We start from the raw sequence: 23,110 nt of genomic DNA on the forward strand, positions 1-23,110 counted from the left end.
CAGCAACACTTAGCTTGTTTTCCATTCCCTTTATCCGTTTTTCTAATCATCTTATGCTTGTTTACTCAACTGTATGGGGGCAATTAACAAACCGCAGAACTGAATGTTTAACTAAAGAAGGCCATTTAAAATTTTAGAGTATCAGCATGGAGGGGGTGATGGTATAATTCATCTTTCCTGATAGTTATTCTGTACTGAAGACAACACACTAATTGGCCAGCCACTGTCCAAATCTGTCTTTAATCCTTTCTAATTCCTTTTACATTTTAAAGCTCCCCTCGTTTCACTAATTTAGATCCTTACACTACACCAGATTTTATGATTTATTTCAAACTTATTTGTTTAAGAGATCCATTTTATGTCATAGTCTATTAAAAAAGCACATTGTACTTCGGAGTTGGCAATTTGGGGAACCAACATATTGGAAAGTAAACCTATGATGTATCTGCACTGGGGGGGGGGGGGGGGGGGGTGAATTTCAGCTGCAACTTCTCACCTCATGCTTAAAAAAAATTCCTAGTCTCAACTACCCTGCTAGGATGCACAGGGCAGAGGCTACGCACTTACACATGATAGTGGGGAAAATTATGGGCAACAGTGCCCCTGACTACTCTCATGGACTTTTAAAAAATTATTATTCTTGGGATGCGGGTGTCGTTGGCAAGGCCAGCATTTAATGTGGTCTTTCTTCCTAAACCACTGCAGATAGTGGTTTGATGCAACGGAGTGGCTTACTAGGCCACTTCAGAGGGTAATTATGAGTCAACCATGTTGGTGTGGGACTGGAGTCACATATAGGCCAGGCTGGGCAAGGACGGCAGGTTTCCTTCCCTAAAGGAGATTAGTGAACCAGTGGGTTTTTACAACAATCAGACAGCTTCATGGTCACTATTACTGATACCAGTATACAAGTTCATAACTAATAATATCTTGCATGGTATACACCTACAACAACTTGTATTTATATAGCGCCTTTAACATAACAACAGTGACTACACTTCAAAATTACTTCATTAGCTGTAAAGCGCTTTGGCACATCCTGTGGTCGTGCAAGTCTGTCTGTCTTTCTTTCTTTAGTAAAACATCCCAAGGCACTTCACAGAAACATTATAAAACAAAATTTGACACCGAGCCACATAAGGAGATATTAGGGCAAAAGCTTAGTCAAAGAGATAGGTTTTAAGGAGCGTACAACAGTGAGTTACAACATAAGATGGAGCTACCAAGCAGTTTATTTCAAATAGGAATGTGGAAACAAAAATTAAATTAAAAAAAATTCAATGGCAGCTCAGTAATAGCAGAAAAAGACATGAAAATGGATTTAATTTCACATTAATAATTGTAGCTGACATAAGGAAGACTAAAGTATACCCCTTAATCCTGCTGTATAGACATAAGAATTATTTAAGAAAGGAGGGAGAGAGAAAACGGGGAACTACAGACCAGTTAGCCTGACATCAGAAGTAGGGAAAATGCTAGAATCTATTATTAAGGACGTGGTAACAGGGCACTTGGAAAATAATAGGATTGGGCAGAATCAACACAGATTTATGAAAGGGAAATCGTGTTTGACAAATAAGAACATAAGAAATAGGAGCAGGAATAGGCCACTTGGCCCCTCGAGCCTGCTCCGCCATTCAAAAAGATCATGGCTGATCTTGGGCTCAAAGCCACTTCCCCGCCCGCTCCCCATAACCCTTCACTCCCTTATCTTGCAAAAATCTGTCTATCTCCAACTTAAATGTATTTAATGGCCCAGCCTCCACAGCTCTCTGGGGCAGAGAATTCCACAGATTTACGACCCTCTGAGAAGAAATTCCTCCTCATCTCAGTTCTAAAAGGGCGACCCTTTATTCTAAAACTGTGCACCCGCGTTCTAGATTTCCCCACGAGGGGAAACATCCTCTCTGCATCTACCTTGTCGAGCCCCCTCGGTATCTTATGTTTCAATACGATCATCTTCCATTCTTCTAAATTCCGATGAGTATAGGCCCAGTCTGCTCAACCTTTCCTCATAAGTCAACCCCCCTCATCTCTGGAATTAACCTAGTGAATCGTCTCTGAACTGCCTCCAATGCAAGTATATCCTTCCTTAACTAAGGAGACCAAAACTGTATGCAGTACTCAAGGTGTGGTCTCACCAATACCCTGTACAGCTGTAGCAGGACTTCCCTGTTTTTATACTCCAACCCCTTTGGCATAAAGGCCAACATTCCATTTGCCTTTTTGATTACTTGCTGTACCTGCATGCTAACTTTTTGTGTTTCATGCACAAGGACCCCCAGGTCCCTCTGAACTATAGCATTTTGTAATCTCTCTCCAGTTAAATAATAATTTGCTTTTTTATTTTTTCTGCCAAAGTGTATAACCTCGCACTTTCCCACATTATACTCCATTTACCAAATGTTTGCCCACTCACTTAGCCGGTCTATATCCCTTTGCAGGTTCTTTGAGTCCTCTGCACAACTTGCTTTCCCACCCATCTTTGTATCATCTGCAAACTTGGCTACATTACACTCAGTCCCTTCATCCAAGTCATTAATGTAGATTGTAAATAGTGGAGGCCCCAGCACCGATCCCTGTGGCACCCCACTAGTTACCGTTTACCAACCGGAAAATTACCCATTTAACCCGACTCTCTGCTTTCTGTCAGTTAGCCAATTCCCTATCCATGTTAATATATTACCCCCAATTCCGTGAGCTCTTATCTTATGCAGTAACCTTTTATGTGGCACCTTATCGAATGCCTTCTGGAAATCCAAATACACCACATCCACTGGTTCACCTGCTCGTTACATCCTCAAAGAACTCCAGCAAATTTGTTAAACATGATTTCCTTTTCGTATCTATTGGAGTTTTTTGAGGTTGTAACTAGCAGAATAGATAAGGGGGAACCAGTGGATGTAGTGTATTTGGATTTTCAGAAGGCATTGAGAAGGTGCCACACAAGAGGTTATTAAACAAAATTAGGGCTCATTGGATTAGGGGTAATATACTAGCATGGATTGAGGATTGGTTAACGGACAGAAAAGAGAGTAGGAATAAACGGGACATTTTCAGGTTGGCAGGCTGTAACTAGTGGGGTATCGCAAGGATCAGTGCTTGGGCCTCAGCTATTCACAATCTACATCAATGATTTGGATGAGGGGACCAAATGTAATATATCCAAGTTTGCTGATGATACAAAGCTGGGTGGGAATGTAAGTTGTGAGGAGGATGCAAGGAGGCTTCAAGGGGATATAGATAGGCTAGGTGAGTGGGCAAGAACATGACAAATGGAACATAATGTGGAGAAATGTGAAGTTATCCACTTTGGTAGGAAAAATAGAAAAGCAGAGTATTTTTTAAATGGTGAGAGATTGGGAAATGTTGGCGTTCAGGGGGACCTGGATATCCTTGTACACGAATCACTGAAAGTTAACACGCAGGTACAGCAAGCAATTAGGAAAGCAAATGGTATGTTGACCTTTATTACAAGAAGATTTGAGTATAAGAGTAAAGACGTCTTACTGCAATTATATAGGGCCCTGGTGAGACCATACCTGAGTTTTGTGTACAGTTTTGGTCTCCTTACCCAAGGAAGGATATACTTGCCATTGAGGGAGTGGTTCCTGGGATGGGAGGATTGTTCTATGAGGAGAGAAGAGTTTAGAAGAATGAGAGGTGATCTCATTGAAACATACAAAATTCTTACAGGGCTTGACAGGGTAGATGCAGGGAGGATGTTTCCCTGGGCTGGGAAGTCTTGAACCAGGGGTCACAGTCTCAGAATAAGGGGTCGGCCATTTAGGTCTGAGATGAGGAGAAATTTCTTCACTCAGAGGGTGGTGAATCTTTGTAATTCTCTAACGCAGAGGGTTGTGGAGGCTCAGTCGTTAAGTATATTCAAGACAGAGTTCGATAGATTTTCGAATATTAAGGGAATCAAGGGATATGGGGATAGTGCAGGGAAGTGAAATGAGGTAGAAGGGCTTATTGAATGGCGGAGCAGGCTCAAAGGGCCAAATGGCCTACTACTGCTCCTATTTCTTATGCTCTTATGTTCTTATAAATGAAAAGCTGATGAACAACATCTCCTAAAGCTGGCCAATGAAGTATTTGTACATTTTTGTTTTGCCACTTCAATATTTCAGTAGGTGGGTAGGTCAAACATTAGCTGTAAGCATGGTCCAATTAATGTAAAAATGGCTCTTCTACCTGTATTTATCCATTCCAAATGTATGAACATTAAAATACATATATAGTGCTGTTAATTTTTATTTAACAAGCTAAATGTTTGAACTCTACTTATAACAGTTGATTAAATCACTGCTAATTGGTGGACGTATGAAAAACAGTTCCTTTTCGAATCTCCTCAGAAAACAAACCACTTAGTTCTTCACAGTAAAAACTGAGTATGATTACACTGCAAAATACTTGAGTCAGCAACAAATGTAATGTTTAGAGAAATATTTTCTCCCCAGGCCATTTAATATAGCTTGACTCAGATAGAGATTGGGTGATCTGCTGCCACAACTCTACCAATGCCACTCTATGACTGTTCACAAAAAGATCCACAAGAGTAGTCCAGGGTAACTGTGCCTCTAACCTTCCCATCTTTGGAAATGCCTGCCCACTGTTCATCACCCAACTACAGATTGGGAATTGGTCATGTTGAGAACTGCAGATTTGAATGCTTGCCGTATCATTCTGCAGAACATTATGCTGGAACTCTAATTGAAATCTGGTTTCTTTCATTTCATCGAAGCACTGTTCATCTATCCCTCAAATCTAACCAACAGCTACCATCTCTTATGTTGGATGGCTCCACCCTACTTCATCAATTGACATTCTTGTCCTCACCTCCTTTGAACTCAAATGGAACTCCCACAACTCTGCCTCTAAGTTGCTCAATTTCCTGAAGAGACTAGTATTTATGCATAGCTATATTTTTAACACTTGGAATGCTGAACAATTATCTCACTGAGTCACAATCTCATTGAGTCAAAATAACTTTAGCTGTAGTGTTTTCTCTTTGACACTGAAAAATCAGGTCAGAAAATGATCTGACATCATAGTCATGGCCACGTTAATTTGACTTTTGAGCCTTGGCTGCTGGCTTTGCAAAATGGTCTTTGGAGCCTGTTTTCAGTCGATCAGAGGCCATTTTTTACAATGTAATTGGGACAACTCTGAAATCCATCTTGTTTTATTTAATTTCATGAATGACTCCATATATTTTTTATTTGGTTACTGCTTCAATTGACCGTTTGTAACATAGGTTTCCTGTCTCATAAATATGTAATTTGGTTGTTTCAGAGTCCCTTTTCTTCTCTTGTTATTTCTTAATTACATTTGAGAAAACTATGCATGGTCGCACACTAAATACAGGAAGGGGAAGCTTTCTTGCCTTATGGTTCATAATAGTCAGATTGGCAATTCATCTTTTATGGGGATAAAGGATCACGATGCAACTTTTCACACCAACTCTGTTCAGAGAGATTTAATGATTAAAAACTTGCTTACCAGGCTGTAAAGAGACAACAGAGTTATTCATTTTGGGACTGTTGACCTATCAGGGTAGGAGTCTGCTGAAGCAGGCTTTTCAGCCAAGGCACCTGAAGCTGGTGTTGATGACCAGCACCATGCTCAAAGCCAGAGACATAAACTGAAGCTCATCAGCTCTCTTCTGGTGTACTTCCACTCAAGTGGAAGCAAACAGTATTTCTCATATGAACATTTCATCAAAAACACAAGTTGTTTAAAGTAATGCAGAGAATTGCTAAAGGTTTCTTGACATTTGTTTTGAAAGAGGCTGAGATTGCATTAAGTAATATAATCTAATGAAATCTACTGTGCAAATTCTGTCTCTGCTTAATTTTGCTTCTTAATAAATCTGGTCTGCAGTTTATAGCTTAGGAGGATGCACAGTATGTCAATGTTTTGTTCATCTATCAATCAGATTCAGGGAGTACAGGATGTCTTGTACTTTATTTACAACAACAACTTGCATTTATATAGTGCCCTTTAACATAGTAAAATGTCCCAAGGCACTTCACAGTGGCACAGTCAGACAAAAATTAACACCAAGCCAAAGGAGGAGACATTAGGACAGTTGTAGGTTTTAAGGAGGGTCTTAAAGGAGGAGAGGAGTGTGGAAATTCCTATGAAGAAAATTTCAGAGCTTAGGACCTAGACAGCTGATGGCACGGCACCAATGGTGGGATGAAGGAAGTGGGTGATGGACCAGAGGTCAGAGTTAGAGAAACACAAAGTTCTCGGAGGGTTGTAGGGCTGGAGGAGGTTACAGATAGGGAGAGGAGGTGCCATGGAGGATTTGAACATGAGGATGAGAATTTTAAAATCAAGGTGTTCGGGGACTGAAAGCCAATGTAGGTTAGCAAGCACAGGGGTGATGCGTGAACGAGACATGGTGCGAGTTAGGATATGAGCATCAGAGTTTTGGATGAGCTCCAGTTTATGGAGGATGAGAGAGGCCAGCCTACAGAGTATTGGAATAGTCGAGCTTGGAGGTAACAAAAGCACGGATGAGTGTTTCAACAGCAGATGTTGAGGGTATGGGGTCGGAAGCTGAGCTCAGGGTCAAACTGTGCACCGAGGTTGCAAACAGTCTGGTTCAATCCGAGACAATTGCCAGGGAGCAGGATGAAACCAGTGCTAGGGAACACAGTTTGCAGTGGGGGCCGAAGACAATGGCTTGGTCGTCCCGATGTTTAATTGAAGAAAATTTCAGCCCATCCAGGACTGGATGACATGCAGTCTGACAACACAGAGGCAGTGAAGTGGTCGAGTGATATGGTGGTGAGGTAGAGCTGAGTGTTGGCAGCGTGCTTGTGGAACCTGATGTTGTCTTCTCAGTTGATGCTGCCAAGGGATAGCATGTAGATGAGAGATAGGTCCTTGGGGGACTCCAGAGGTAACAGTGTGGGGATGGGAAAAGAAGCCACTGAAGGAGATTTACTCGCTACGACTAGATAGGCAAGAGTGGAAATAAGCAAGGGCAGTCCCACTCAGCTGGACATCAGAGGAGGATGTTGTAATCAACCACATCAAAGGCTGGGTTTCTGGGAGGAAAGGGGTGATGACTGTAGATTTGAAAGGGAGGGAGACAGTACCTCGGAAGGAGGAACCATTTACAATATCAACTAACACGGGGGCCAGGAAGGAAGCTGGATGATCAGCAGTTTACTAGGAATAAGGTCAAGAGAGCAGGAGGTGGGTCTCGTGAACAATATGAGATCGAAGAGAGTATGAGGAGAGATAGGAGAGAAACTAGAGAAAGATGTGGGTTCAGGGCTAGGGCAGGGAGGGATGCGCCAGAGGCAGCTGAATGGATGGTCTCAAGCTTAGTGGAAAAGAAATCCATGAGCTTCACGATAGTCAGGTGGGCAGAACAGTGGCAAATGGAATTCAATCCGGAGAAGTGTGAGGTAATGCATTTGGGGAGGGCTAACAAGGAAAGGGAATACACATTAAATGGTAGGACACAAAAAGCAGGACAAATCCGACCCGGCCAATTACCGTTCCATCAGTCTACTCTCAATCATCAGCAAAGTGATGGAAGGTGTCGTCGACAGTGCTATCAAGCGGCACTTACTCACCAATAACCTGCTAACTGACGCCCAGTTTGGGTTCCGCCAGGGCCACTCAGCTCCTGACCTCATTACAGCCTTGGTCCAAACATGGACAAAAGAGCTGAACTTGACTGCCCTTGACATCAAGGCAGCATTTGATCTAGTGTGGCATCAAGGAGCCCTAGCAAAACTGAAGTCAATGGGAATCAAGGGGAAAACTCTCCATTGGTTGGAATCATACCTAGCACAAAGGAAGTTGGCTGTGGTTGTTGGAGGTCATTCACCCCAATCACATGACATCACTTGCAGGAGTTCCTCAGGGCAGTGTCCTAGGCCCAACCATCTTCAGCTGTTTCATCAATGACCTTCCCTCCATCATAAGGTCAGAAGTGGGGATGTTCGCTGATGATTGCACACTGTTCAGCACCATTCGAGACTTGTCAGATACTGACGCAGTCCATGTCCATATGCAGCAAGACCTGGACAACATTCAGATTTGGGCTGACAAGTAACATTCGCACCACACAAGTGCCAGGTAATGACCATCTCCAACAAGCGAGACTCTAACCATCTCCCCTTGACATTCAATGGCATTACCATCGCTGAATCCCCCACTATCAACATCCTGGGGGTTACCATTGATCAGAAACTGAACTGTACCAGCCATATAAATACTGTGGCTACAAGAGCAGGCCAGAGGCTGGGAATTCTGCGGCAAGTGTCTCACCTCCTGACTCCCAAAAGCCTTTCCACCATCTACAAGGCACAAGTCAAGAGTGTGATGGAATACTCTCCACTTGCCTGGATGAGTGCAGCTCCAACAACACTCAAGAAGCTCGACACCATTCAGGATAAAGCAGCCCGCTTGATTAGCACTCCATCCACCTTCAACATTCACTCCCTCCACCACCGGCGCACTATGGCTGCAGTGTGTACCATCTACAAGATGCACTGCAGCAACTCGCCAAAGCTCCTGCAACAGCACCTTCCAAACCCGCGACCTCTACCACTTAGAAGGACAAGGGCAGCAGACGCATGGGAACATCACCACCTACAAGTTCCCCTCCAAGCCACACACCATCCTGACTTGGACCTGTATCGCCGTTCCTTCACTGTCGCTGGGCCAAAATCCTGGAACTCCCTTCCTAACAGCATTGTGGGTGTACCTACACCATATGGACTGCAGCGGTTCAAGAAGGCGGCTCACCACCATCTTCTCAAGGGCAATTAGGGATGGGCACTAAATGCAGGCCTAGCCAGCCAGCGACGCCCACATCCCATCAATGAATTTTTTAAAAACTGAGTAGTGTAGAGGAACAAAGGGACCTTGGAGTACATGTCCAGAGATCCCTGAAGGTAGCAGGCCAGGTAGATAAGGTGGTTAAGGCGGCATACGGAATGCTTGCCTTTATTAGCCGTGGCATAGAATACAAGAGATGGGGAGTTATGCTTCAACTGTATAAAACACTAGCTAGGCCTCAGCTAGAGTACTGTGTGCAGTTCTGGTCACCACATTACAGGGAAAATGTGATTGCACTAGAGAGGGTACAGAGGAGATTTACAAGGACGTTGCTGGGAGTAGAGAATCTTAGCTATGAGGAAAGACGAAATAGGCTGGGTTTGTTTTCCTTGGAACAGAGGAGGCTAAGGGGAGACGTTATTGAGGTGTGTAAAATTATGAGAGGCCTAGATACAGTGGATAGAAAGAACCTATTTCCCTTAACAGAGGGGTCAAAAGCCAGGGGGCACAAATTTAAAGTAATTGGTGGAAGATTGAGAGGGGATTTGAGGGGAAATTTCTTCACCCAGAGGGTTGTGGGGGTCTGGAACTCACTGCCTGAAAGGGTGGTAGAGGCAGGAACCCTAACCACATTTAAAAAGTACTTGGATGTGCACTTGGGATGCTGAAACCTGCAGGGCTACGGACCAAGAGCTGGGATGTGGGATTAGGCTGGATAGCTCTTTGTTGGCCGGCGCGGACAAGATGGGCCGAAATGGCCTCCTTCCGTGCTGTAACTTTCTAAGATTCTATATATGCAGCATAAGAAGTCTATTGTTTACCCAAGGCACACTACCTCTCAGATAACTTTATACATAAAATCATGTTTTGATTCACAAGAGGCACAGGTTTGCCTGTGGAAGCAGTCCTTTGCACTGGGGATGAGAAAAAGATATCTGGAGAGCAGCTAAATTGTGACAGTAGGTCTCATTTGCAAAATGTAGAGTCAACAATTATATGCTCCATGTTGCATGAACATGTATTATTTTAGAAGCAATTTCTAATTAATCATACTTGAGATGATATTAATTCAATTTAGTAGCATAACTGTTACGCTTTCCACTTTCGGTAAACAAACAGCTTAGGGTTTCTAATATAGATGAAAAAGAATTATTTTTTGCAGACAAGTTTTACAAGACAACTAAAACTAAATGTACAAACAAAAATGTGAACATGTTCGATTATAGTTTAACAATTCAATTTGACATATCATATACCCTCTCAACCCAGAAGCTGTAATATTTCTCTATTCGCCTGCCACCACTTCACTTTAAGAATCTATTGGACTCTCAAATGTTAAAATCATTGCATTCACAGCCTCCCCCATGGTTTCACAAGTTTAATCGTTGACCTGTATTTTTCTTTTTATTCATTTATGGGATGTGAGCGTCGCTGGCAAGGTCAGCATTTATTGCCCATCCATAATTGCCCTCGAGAAGGTAGTGGTGAAGGTATTCCCACAGTGCTGTTAGGTAGGAAGTTCCAGGATTTTGACCCAGCGACGATGAAGGATCGGCAATATATTTCAAAGTCAGGGTGGTGCATGACTTGGAGGGGAACTTGGAGGTGGTGGTATTCCCATGCGCCTGCTGCCCTTGTCCTTCTAGGTGGAAGAGGTCGCGGGTTTGGGAAGTGCTGCCGAAGAAGCCTCGGCAAGTTGCTGCAGTGCATCTTGTAGATGGTACACACTGCAGCTACGGTAGTAGGGATAAACCAGGGAATTACAGGCCAGTGAGCCTAACATCAGTGGTAGGGAAATTATTGGAAAAAATTCTGAGGGACAGAATTAGTCTCCACTTGGAGAGGCAAGGATTAATTAGGGATAGCCAACATGGCTTCGTCAAGGGAAGATCATGTCTGACCAATTTGATTGAATTTTTCGAGGGGGTGACTAGGTGTGTGGATGAGGGTAGTGCAGTGGATGTGGTTTACATGGATTTCAGTAAGGCTTTTGATAAAGTCCCGCATAGGAGACTGGTCACGAAGGTAAGAGCCCATGGGATCCAGGGTGCCTTGGCACATTGGATCCAAAACTGGCTTAGTGGCAGAAAGCAGAGGGTGATGGTCGAAGGTTGTTTTTGTGACTGGAAGCCTGTGTCCAGTGGGGTACCGCAGGGATCGGTGCTGGGTCCCTTGCTGTTTCTGGTCTACATTAATGATTTGGATGTGAATGTAAAGGGTATGATCAGTAAGTTCGCAGATGAGTTTTTATAGTTATATAAAAAGAAAAAGGGTGGCTAAAGTAAATGTTGGTCCCTTAGAGGATGAGACCGGGAAATTAATGGTGGGAAATATGGAGATGGCAAAAACACTGAATGAATATTTTATATCAGTCTTTACAGTAGAAGACACTAAGAATATCCCAACCCTGGACAAACAGGGGGCTAGAGGGGGGGAGGAGCTAAACACGATCAAAATCACTAAGGAAGTGGTACTCGGTAAAATAATGGGACTCAAGGCGGATAAATCACCTGGACCTGGTGGCTTACATCCTAGGGTCTTGAGGGAAGTGGCGGTAGGGATTGTGGATGCATTGGTAATAATCTTCCAAAACTCCCTGGACTCAGCAAAGGTCCCGGCAGACTGGAAAACTGCTAATGTAACACCCTTATTTAAAAAGGGCAGTAGACAGAAGGCTGGAAACTATAGACCGGTTAGCCTAACATCTGTGGTAGGTAAAATTTTGGAGTCCATTATTAAGGAGACAGTAACAGGACATTTGGATAATCATCATTTAATAGGACAAAGTCAGCATGGTTTTATGAAGGGGAAGTCATGTTTGACAAATTTGCTGGAGTTCTTTGAGGAAGTAACATATAGGGTGGATAAAGGGGAACCAGTGGACGTAGTGTATTTAGACTTCCAAAAGGCATTTGACAAGGTGCCACACAAAAGATTATTGCTTAAGATAAAAAATCACGGGATTGGAGGTAATATTCTGGCATGGATAGAGGATTGGCTATCTAACAGAAGGCAGAGAGTTGGGATAAATGGTTCATTCTCAGACTGGCAATCAGTAACAAGTGGTGTTCCGCAGGGGTCGGTGCTGGTTCCCCAACTCTTTACAATCTATATTAACGATTTGGAGGAGGGGACCAAGTGTAACATATCAAAGTTTGCAGATGATACTAAGATGGGAGGGAAAGTAGTGAGTGAGGAGGACATAAAAAAACCTGCAAGGGGACAGACAGGCTAAGTAAGTGGGCAGAGATTTGGCAGATGGAATACAATACTGGAAAGTGTGAGGTTATGCACTTTGGCAGGAAAAATCGTAGAGCAAGTTATCTTAATGGCAAGAAACTGGAAAGTACTGAAGTACAAAGGATCTGGGGGTCCTGGTGCACGAAACTCAAAAGGTTAGTATGCAGGTGCAGCAAGTGATTAAGAAGGCCAATGGAATGTTGGCTTTCATTGCTAGGGGGATAGAATATAAAAATAGGGAGGTATTGCTTCAGTTGTACAAGGTATTGGTGAGGCCGCACCTGGAATACTGCGTACAGTTTTGGTGTCCATACTTAAGAAAGGACATATTTGCTCTCGAGTCAGTACAAAGAAGGTTCACTCGGTTAATCCTGGGGATGAGGGGATGGACATATGAGGAGAGGTTGAGTAGATTGGGACTCTACTCATGGAGTTGAGAAGAATGAGAGGCGATCTTATTGAAACATACAAGATTGTGAAGGGGTTGGATTGGGTGGATGCGGGGAGGATGTTCCCGATGATGGGTGAAACTAGAACTAGGGGGCATAGTCTTAGAATAAGGGGCTGCTCTTTCAAAACTGAGATGAGGAGGAACTACTTCACTCAGAGGGTGGTAGGTCCATGGAATATGCTGCCCCAAAAAGCTGTAGAAGCTACATCATTACATAAATTTAAAACAGAAATCGACAGTTTCCTAGAAGTAAAGGGAATTAAGGGTTACGGGGAGCGGGCAGGAATTTGGACATGAGTCTAGGTTCGGATCGGTCATGGCCCTGTGGGTAGCGGAGCGGGCCCAGGGGCTGTGTAGCCTGATCCTGCTCCTATTTCGTGTGTCTAATTCTGTTAGATTCAGGAGATGGTTCTGTGATAGTAGATTGGCGGTTAGGATCAGATCAGCCATGATCTTATTGAATGACGGAGCAGGCTCGAGGGGCCGATTGGCCTACTCCTGCTCCTATTTCTTATGTTCTTATGACACGAAAATTGGTGGGGTGGTAAATAGCGAAGAGGGAAGCCTCAGACTACAGGACGATATAGATGGGTTGGTCAGATGGGCGGAACAGTGGCAAATGGAATTTAACCCTGAAAAGTGTGAGGTGATGCATTCTGGACGGACTAACAAGGCAAGGGAATACACAATGAATGGTAAGACCCTAGGAAAGACAGAGGATCAGAGGGACCTTGGTGTGCATGTACATAGATCCCTGAAGGCAGCAGAACAGGTGGATAAGGTGGTTAAAAAGGCATATGGGATACTTGCCTTCATTAGCCGAGGCATAGAATATAAGAGCAGGGAGGTTATGATGGAGCTGTACAGAACTCTGGTAAGGCCACAGCTGGAGTACTGTGTGCAGTTCTGGTTGCCACACTATAGGAAGGATGTGATTGCTTTGGAGAGGGTGCAGAGGAGATTTACCAGGGTGTTACCTGGGCTGGAGCGCTTCAGCTATGAAGAAAGACTGGACAGGCTGGGGTTGTTTTCCTTGGAGCAGAGAAGGCGGAGGGGGGACCTGATTGAGGTGTACAAAATTATGAGGGGCATAGATAGGGTAGATAGTAAGGAACTTTTCCCCTTAGTAGAGGGGTCAATAACAAGGGGGCATAGATTCAAGGTAAGGGGCAGGAGGTTTAGAGGGGATTTGAGGAAAAACTTTGCCACCTAGAGGGTGGTTGGAATCTGGAACTCACTGCCTGAAAGGGTGGTAGAGGCAGGAACCCTCACAACATTCAAGAAGCATTTGGATGAGCACTTGAAATGCCATAGCATACATGGCTACGGACCAAATGCTGGAAAATGGGATTAGATTAGACAGGGCTTGATGGCCGGCGCGGACGCGATGGGCCGAAGGGCCTCTTTCTGTGCTGTATAACTCTATGACTCTATACACCGGTGGTGGAGGGAGTGAATGTTTAAGGTGGTGGATGGGGTGCCAATCAAGCGGGCTGCTTTGTCCTGAATGGTGTCGAGCTTCTCGAGTGTTGTTGGAGCTGCATTCATCCAGGCAAGTGGAAAGTATTCCATCACACTCCTTACTTGTGCCTTGTAGATGGTGGAAAGGCTTTGGGGAGTCAGGAGGTGAGACACTCGCCTCAGAACTGCTCTTGTTGCCACAGTATGTGTGTGGCTGGTCCAGTTAAGTTTCTGGTCAACGGTGACCGCCAAGATGTTGATGGTGAGGGATTCGGCGATGGTAATGCCATTGAATGTCAAGGGGAGGTGGTTTTACTCTCACTTGTTGGAGATAGTCATTGCCTGGCACTTCTGTGGCACAAATGTTACCTGCCACTTATCAGCCCAAGCCTGAACGTCATACAGGTTTTGTTGCAAGCGGGCACGGACTGTTTCATTATCTGAGAAGTTGAGAATGGCGCTGAACACTGTGCAGTCATCAGCGAACATCCCCATTTCTGGCCTTATATTGGAGGGAAGGTCATTGATGAAGCAGCTGAAGCTGGTTGGGCCAAGGACACTGCCCTGAGGAACTCCTGCAGCGATGTCCTCGGGCTGGTGATGATTGCCCTTCAACTACCACAACCATCTTCCTTTGTGCTAGGCATGACTCCAGCCAGTGTAGCGTTTCCCCCCCCCCATATTCCCATTGACTTCAGTTTTACATGGGCTCCTTGATGCCGCACTCGGTCAAATGCTGCCTTGATGTCAAAGGCAGTCACTCTCGCCTCACCTCTGTAATTCAGCTCCTTTGTCCATGTTTGGAACAAAGCTGTAATGAGGTCGGGAGCAGAGTGGTCTTGGCGGAACCCAACCTGGGCATCAGTGAGCAGGTTATTGGTGAATAAGTGCCGCTTGATAGCACTGTCGAAGACATCTTCCATCACTTTGCTGATGATTGACAGTAGACTGATGGGGCGGTAATTGGCCGGGTTGGATTTGTCCTGCTTTTTGTGGACAGGACATACCCGGGCAGTTTTCCACATTGTCTGATAGATGCCAGTGTTGTAGCTGTACTGGAACAGCTTGGCTTGAGACGCGGCTAGTTCTGCAGCACAAGTCTTCAGCACGATAGCCAGGATGTTGTCAGGGCCCACAGCCTTTGCTGTATCCAGTGCGCTCAACCGTTTCTTGATATCACGTGGAGTGAATTGAATTGGCTGCAGACTGGCTTCTGTGATGGTGGGGAGCTCAGGAGTAGGCCGATATGGATCATACACTTGGCCCTTCTGGCTGAAGATGGTTGCAAACGCTTCAGCCTTCTCTTTTGCACGCACGTGCTGGGCTCCACCATCGAGGATGGAAATATTCATGGCGCCTCCCCCTCCAGTTAGTTGTTTAATGGTCCACCACCATTCACGACTGGATGTGGCAGGACTGCAGAGCTCTGATCTGAGCCGTTGATTGTGGGATCGCTTAGCCCTGTCAATAGCATGCTGCTTCCCCAGGTTGGCAACTCATTTTTAGTTACACCTGGTGCTGCTCCTGGCATGTTCTTCTGCACGCCTTATTTGAACCAGGGTTGGTCCCCTGGCTTGATGGCAATGGTAGAGTGAGGGATATGACAGGCCATGAGGTTACAGATTGTGGTGGAATACAATTCTGCTGCTGCTGATGGCCCACAGCGCCTCATGGATGCCCAGTTTTGAGCTGCTAGATCTGTTCTGAATCTATCCCATTTAGCAGGGTGGTAGTGCCACACAACACGATGGAGGGTGTCCTCAGTGTGAAGACGGGAATTTGTCTCCACAATGACTGTGTGGTGGTCACTGTTACCAATACTGTCATAGACAGATGCATCTGCAACAGGTAGATTGGCGAAGACGAGGTCAAGTAGGTTTTTCCCTCGTGTTGGTTCTCTCACCACTTGTCACAGGCCCAGACTGGCAGTTATGTCCTTCAGGACTCGGCCAGCTTGGTCAGTAGTGGTGCTACCGAGCCACTCTTGGTGATGGACATTGTAGTCCCCCACCCAGAGTACATTTTGTGCCCTTGCTACGCTCAGTGCTTCTTCCAAGTGGTGTTCAACATGGAGGAGTACTGATTCATCAGCTGAGGGAGGGCAATAGGTGGTAATCAGCAGGAGGTTTCCTTGCCCATGCTTGACCTGGAGCCATGAGACTTTATGGGGTCCGGAGTCAATGTTGAGGACTCCCAGGGCCACTCCTTCCCGACTGTATACCACTATGCCGCCACCCCCTGGTGGGTCTGTCCTGCCCGTGGGACAGGACATACCCAGGGATGGTGATGGAGGAGTTTGGCTGAAAGGTATGATTCTTTGAGTATGACTGTGTCAGGCTGTTGCTTCACTAGTCTGTGGGACTGCTCTCCCAAACTTGGCACAAGTCCCCAGATGTTGGCGAGGTGGACTTTGCATGGTCGACTGGGCTGGGCATGCCATTGCCATGTCCGTAGCAGTGCTGAGGTCGATACCAGGTGGTCTGTCCGGTTTCATTTTTATTATTGTGTTTCGTAGCATTTTGCTAGGCCATTTCAGAGGGTGGTTAAGAGTCACCCACATTGCTGTGGGTCTGGAGTCACATATAGGCCAGACCAGGTAGTGAATTAGATGGATTTTTACAACAATCCAATAGTTTGATGGTCACTATTACTGATACTAGCTTTTTATTCTAGATTTATTTAATTAACTGAATTTAAATTCCCCAGCTGCCGTGGTGGGATTTGAACTCACGTCTCTGGATCATTAGTCCAGGCCTCTGGATTGCTAGCCCAGTGACATTACCACTACGCTACCATTCGCTATAAGGACCGGGAACATACCATGCTCGATCCCCAGTCTCGTGGGCAGCACGGTGGCATAGTGGTTAGCACTGTTGCCTCACAGCGCCAGGGACCCGGGTTCAAATCCGGCCTCGGGTGACTGTCTCTGTGGAGTTTGCACATTCTCCCCGTGTTTGCGTGGGTTTCCTCCGGGTGCTCCGGTTTCCTCCCACAGCCCAAAGATGTGCGGGTTAGGTTGATTGGCCATGATAAAAATTGGCCCTTCGTGTTAGGGGGGATTAAATACGTGGGGTTACGGGGATAGGGCTTGGGTGGGATGGCTGTCGGTGTAGGGACCGGGTGCTAGGGTTTGGATGATCAGCCATGATCTCGTTGAATGGCAGAGCAGGCTCGAAGGGCCGAATGGCCTACTCCTGCTCCTATCTTCTATGTTTCTATGTTTCAACGGAATTAGCTGATCTCAGCCGGGACCGCAGTTGGGCACAATAAAATTGGGCAGGATTCACGCTCCTGATCATTACCCAGTTTGTGCTTGGGGACATCGGGTAAGGACAAGGACAGAATATTCCAAAAGTTGCGTGTCATCCTTGCTCAGGGGCCATACTAATCCTCCCTGTATTGTTCCGAAGGCAAGAAAAATTGGTGATCTTTTAAAAAGTAAAGCACTGCATTCAATTCTCAACCAGTTTCCACTAGAAGTAGCATTGCTTTACACCAGCATAATTCAGGACGATGGTGTATGCCTGCAAAATTTACTCAACTATAGTTTCCTGAAGAGACAGTCTGTCTATTTTTACTGGGCAACAATCAGACACAGTAATATTACCATTTAAAAATGTAATCCTCCACATTCTGTAATCTGCAAGGGAGCTTCCATACAACACTGAATTACCTCTTCTGAATTCTGGGCAGTACAACAGGGATATTCCAGTAATAACAATGAATAAGTTGTAGATGCAATTCTGATTGGTCCTTGGACATTTCTGAACAAAAATAAAAACTGACTTGGAATTTCCCCTCGCTGACGCTTAAAGTTTCATGGTTTTTCCCCAAAACAGCTTAATATGATGATTGGGTTGCATATTTCATAACTAAAATGCCTCAAATAGTCTAAGATCCATTGTAAAATTCAGTTTAGCCACGTACAATTGCTTCCTCAGTGACCAAGAATGAAGCAAATGAAACATACACAATACTTGATTTTAATTTTGCACCAGTCAGCTGCAATACTAATACAAGTCAATTTTAGTTCCAGCTTACACTCTGCAGAGAGCAACACACAATAACATGCATGCAGTCATTGCAACTTTGCTTAACATATGGTGGAGTATTCTGCACACAATTTTAAAAATCTCCCCCCAACACACACATTTCTTCTCCTAGTATGAGAGGAACATTATTTCCTGTGGCTAAGAGATCTATATCAATATCCCACAGTTGATTTTCATATTCTACTGGCCTCTGTTCTTTGCCTCAGGGTTTTGGCTCTGTTATGGGCTGGTATCCTGTGAGAAATAGAGAGCTCAGAACAGGGCGAGAGCACATACCACGCAACACTGAATATAATTTCTGCTGGAAAAAAATTAAAAGATGACCGAATTTTTCTTTTCCCTTCTACAGAGAGGAGGAGAATGTATGGTGATATGCCTGCAAGAGAAGAAAATAAAGACCCTGCGAAACGACTTCAATATTATTTATTGTCTCATGAGGAGAGTTGCTGCAGAAGAATTATGGGTAGAGCAGCTTTAAATCAGCAGCAGCTCCTTCTTGCTTCACAACTAAGATTAGAACAGTGTAAAATTTCTGCTGTTCTTTGAAGTACCTTTGCAGGGTCTTTCTTCATTTTTCTTCTCTACAGGCAGATCTCCATGCATTCTCCTCCAACCGGGAAGGGAATTAAATCAGGACTTTTCCATGACAACTTATAATTAAAAATTAAGTTTTACCATCCAAATTTTGCTTACATTAATTTTTATACTGTGATTCTTTACTATATCGCGAGTATACTTGGATTGTTATAATAGAGATGTCTACCTGGCACATTTCTCCCCCTTTAACACATACTTACCAGAATGATACAGGAGCTGAGAGGGTTAAATTATGAGGACAGGTTGCATAAGCTCAGCTTGCATTCCCTCGAGTACAGACGATCGAGGGGTGATCTGAACAAGGTGTTTAAAACGTTAAAAAGGATTTGATAAGGTAGATAGAGAGAAACTATTTCCTCTGGTGGAGGAATCAAGGGGATATAATCTTAAAATTAGAGCTAGGCCATTCAGGAGCAAAATCAGAAAGCATTTTTTTTAAACAAAGGGTAGTAGAAATTTGGAACTCGTTCCCCCTCCACAATGCTGTGGATGCTAGAACAGTTGGAGCTTTCAAGACTGAGATGGATACATTTTTGTTAGTTAAGGGTATCTAGCAATATGGCGCTACGGCAGATAAATGAAGTTGAGGTGCAGATCAGCCATGATCTAATGGAATGGCAGAGCAGACTTGAGGGGCTGAATGGTCTACTCCTGTTCCTTATGATCCGACTCTCCATTGCACACCCCGTCCAACCACTAATGAGTTCATGCTGGCATTCTCTCTCCCCACTCCCTCTCAGTTAATACTCCACGCTCCTTCCTTCCCCACCCAAAGTGCTGCCACCAGCTTTTCCCCTGTCCCCAGAAGCACCTCTCTCAGCTTCTGCCCCTTCCCTCTCCCCTTCATCACCATCCATTTGCCTTTCTCTCTAATTATTCAATTTAGCTCTCCAGTCATTGCCATCCATTTCCCCCTTGCACAGCCATCCATTCACTCGGTGACTGCCATCAACTCTTGTAAGATTTCCAGCCGACAGTATACAAAGACAATCCTGCTCATTAGTGCTGGGTGTTGGAAGCAGGACAGGGTCCAGGTAACAGATGGGGATCCAATACTGATTTTTCCCAGAAAACTCTGACATGCTGACCAGGCCCTTATAAGGCTGATGGAAGGCATGCATAGATATTTCTTGAATCCTTCAGCTATCACAAATAAAAAAAATGAATTGTATTTATCTGGTACCTTAGAACATCTTTCAGAAACATTCCAAAGCTCTTCATGTATAAGATATTGCTTTGAAATGTAATCATTGTTATGTAAGTAAATGCAGCAGCAATTTTGCACATAATAATGCCCCACAAGCAGCAACAATCTGTTGCTGATGATGGAGGAGGACAGATGAATGTTGGCCAGGACACTGGGAAAACTCTCTGCTCCTCATTCAGCAAGTGCCTGGGGATCTTTAATGAATCACCAGAACCAGCAGACAAACTCTGAACTGAGTGTCAGCCTTGGCTCAGTCGTAGTATTCTCGCACCAGAGACAGAAGGTTGTGGGTTCAAGTCGTACTCCAGAGAACTGAGCACATAATCTAGGCTGGCACTATAGTGCAATACCGAGAGTGTGCTGCACTGTTGGAGGGGTCGTCTTTCAGACGAGATGTTAAACAGAGGCCCTGACTGCCCTGAGGTCGACATAAAAGATCCATTGGCAGTATTTGAAGAGCAGGGAAGTTCGCCCAGAGTCCTTGTCCTAACCAACATCTAAAACAGATCATTTATTTTATTGCTGTTTATGGGGCCTTACTGTGTGCAAATTGGCTGCTGCATTTCCTACATTACAACAGCAACTACACTTCAAAAGTACTTCATTGATTATAAAGCGCTTTAGGACATCCTGAGGTCATGAAAGGTGTTGTAAATGCAAGTCTTTCTTTCTAACCTTTCATTCAAGGTACAGAACCTCAGACAATTCCGCACTCCCTCAGTACCACATGAAAATGGCAGCCTAGATGAGGAGTGGGGCTTGAACCCACAACCTTCTGAATCGGAGGTGAGGTTGTCACTAACTGAGCCAAGCTGACACTTAGAAAGCAACTTAATTTTGTAAAATCCTGTAAACTTGGGAAATAAAGTCAGAAATCTTGTTGTACAGCATTGGAAACTGTATTGGAAACATGCATCATTTGGAATTCCCAGTACCTCGACTTGAAATTTAAGGGATTTTAAAAAAGCTTGCAAATCCCACAAGAATGGGGAATTCCAGACACTTGCAGCTACTCCAGGATTTATATGGTTAACAGAAGTGAGTAATTCACAGGATCCTTTCCAGGTTCAAATATTTCATTTCCCATGATAGATAATTGTTAATGCAAATATCGCTCTGGGAGGAAGTGATGTTGCAGGTCAAAAGTTTTCATTCTTAAATACCCTTAGCTAAAGGACATTTTGGCAACTAATGTCCTGTCTACTAGCAACTCATGGTAGCAACGTGCAAGTCCACATGTCAAACGCAATGCAACTATTCACTGCGGCAATTGTAGTCTCTCTCCAGCTGTCTGCAAAACAAAAGAAACAAACATAACCTCTCCACAGTTCCTGCTCCAATTCTTTTGACAATGTTCACCTTCCCTTCCACCTCTTGATGGCCAATTGCCAAGTGCCTGCTTTATCCCATGACAGGATCTTCAGGGACTAAGTGAGCCTAGAAAACTATGTCAGGCTCCTCGGTCAGTATCTGACTTCTCTTTTCCTATTTAAGAATATTTCAGTGATATTTCTGTCCTTCCCGGAAACTTAGACTGCATTTCTCTTTGCAACAGGGACTATAGTATAACAAAAAGAATTTAGAAAGATCCAGATGAGGTTAAATGAGTACTGTATCTGTAGGTGCACCAGATTACATTCTTTCATTTAAGGAAATTAGTCTAATTGTTAGAAAAGGACTGCTTTTCTTCAGTTATATTTTACTGTGTACATAGAATAAATTAAAGCACAAGCGTGTCAACTTTTTCTTCTCTAGGTTTCACAAGTTGTCTATCACTCTTGGATAGCTAACCTAAACAAGCAGTTAATACTTCACATGCCAACCATTTGAACAAAGGGAAATCATGGCAATAACTCCTAAAATTATTTGCTTGTGTTCTAAAATCAGTATCAAATTTCAATGCAGTGCTGGAGCCTTGCTATAAAACTGTACTTATGCCACATTTTCATTAAATGTTCTTTTATTCCTTACTCACTTTAGTAAATATGGAACTGTACTGTCCTAGAAACTAAAACTAAAACAATCTGTGTGTGTAATATTACCTTAAGTTAAAGTTCAAAATATCACACTTAATTTTTTCCATGTCAGAAGTGGTTAATTACAATCATTTGACTGGTCTGTTTATTAGGAGCAGATAATTCCAAACCAAGTGGTAGAAGTGTTAGTAGGTGAGCACTTTGGTGACAGTGACCATAATTCGGTGAGATTTAAGGTAGTCATGGAAAAGGACAGAGATGGACCGGAAATAAAGGTTCTAAATTGGGGGAAGGCCGATTTTATTATGATACGGCAGGATCTGGCCAAAGTGGACTGGGGTCAGCTACTTGTAGGAAAATCCACATCGGAGCAATGGGAGTCTTTCAGAAAGGAATTTGAGAGAGTACAATGGCAACATGTTCCCGTAAAGGTCAAGGGTGGGACCAACAAGCCCAGGGAACCTTGGATGTCAAGGGATATACGAGAATGGATTAGGAAAAAAAGGAGGGCTTTTGGCAGATACAAAGGACTAAAGACAGAGGAAGCCCTAGAGGAGTATAAAAAGTGCAGGGGGATACTTAAAAAAGAAATTAGGAGAGCGAGGAGGGGCCATGAAATAACACTGGCGAGCAAAATAAAGGAAAATCCTAAGGTGTTTTATAAGTATATTAAGGGCAAGAGGATAACTAGGGAAAGAGTAGGGCCCATTAGGGACCAAAGTGGCAATCTGTGTGTGGAGCCAGAAGATGTAGGTGGGGTTTTAAATGAATTTTTTGCATCTGTGTTCACTATGGAGAAGGACGATGTCGACATAGAAATCTGGCAGGGAGACTGTGATATACTTAAACATATTAGCATCGAGAGGGAGGAGGTACTGGCGGTTTTAGCAGGCTTAAAAGTGGATAAATCCCCAGGCCCGGACGAGATGTATCCCAGGCTGCTGTGTGAGGCAAAGGAGGAGATTGCAGGGGCTCTGACACAAATTTTCAGAACCTCTCTGGCCATAGGGGATGTGCCAGAGGACTGGAGAACAGCTAACATAGTACCATTATTCAAGAAGGGTAGTAGGGATAAACCAGGGAATTACAGGCCAGTGAGCCTAACATCAGTGGTAGGGAAATTATTGGAAAAAATTCTGAGGGACAGAATTAGTCTCCACTTGGAGAGGCAAGGATTAATCAGGGATAGTCAGCATGGCTTTGTCAAGGGAAGATCATGTCTGACTAATTTGATTGAATTTTTCGAGGGGGTGACCAGGTGTGTGGATGAGGGTAGTGCAGTGGATGTGGTTTACATGGATTTCAGTAAGGC

General features: G+C 44.2%; 1 protein-coding gene and 1 pseudogene across 5 annotated transcripts in view; both read right to left on the reverse strand.

Moving 5' to 3' along the window:
- sbf2 (SET binding factor 2) overlaps positions 1–23,110 on the reverse strand; it is a 709,984-nt gene that overhangs the window by 541,867 nt on the left and 145,007 nt on the right. The window lies entirely within an intron of this gene.
- On the reverse strand, positions 17,298–17,397 carry LOC147107018 (U6 spliceosomal RNA; annotated as a pseudogene).

Source organism: Somniosus microcephalus, chromosome 15, assembly GCF_052327205.1.
Source record: "Somniosus microcephalus isolate GS21.2 chromosome 15, FLI_Smic_1.0, whole genome shotgun sequence".
NCBI lineage: Eukaryota > Metazoa > Chordata > Chondrichthyes > Squaliformes > Somniosidae > Somniosus > Somniosus microcephalus.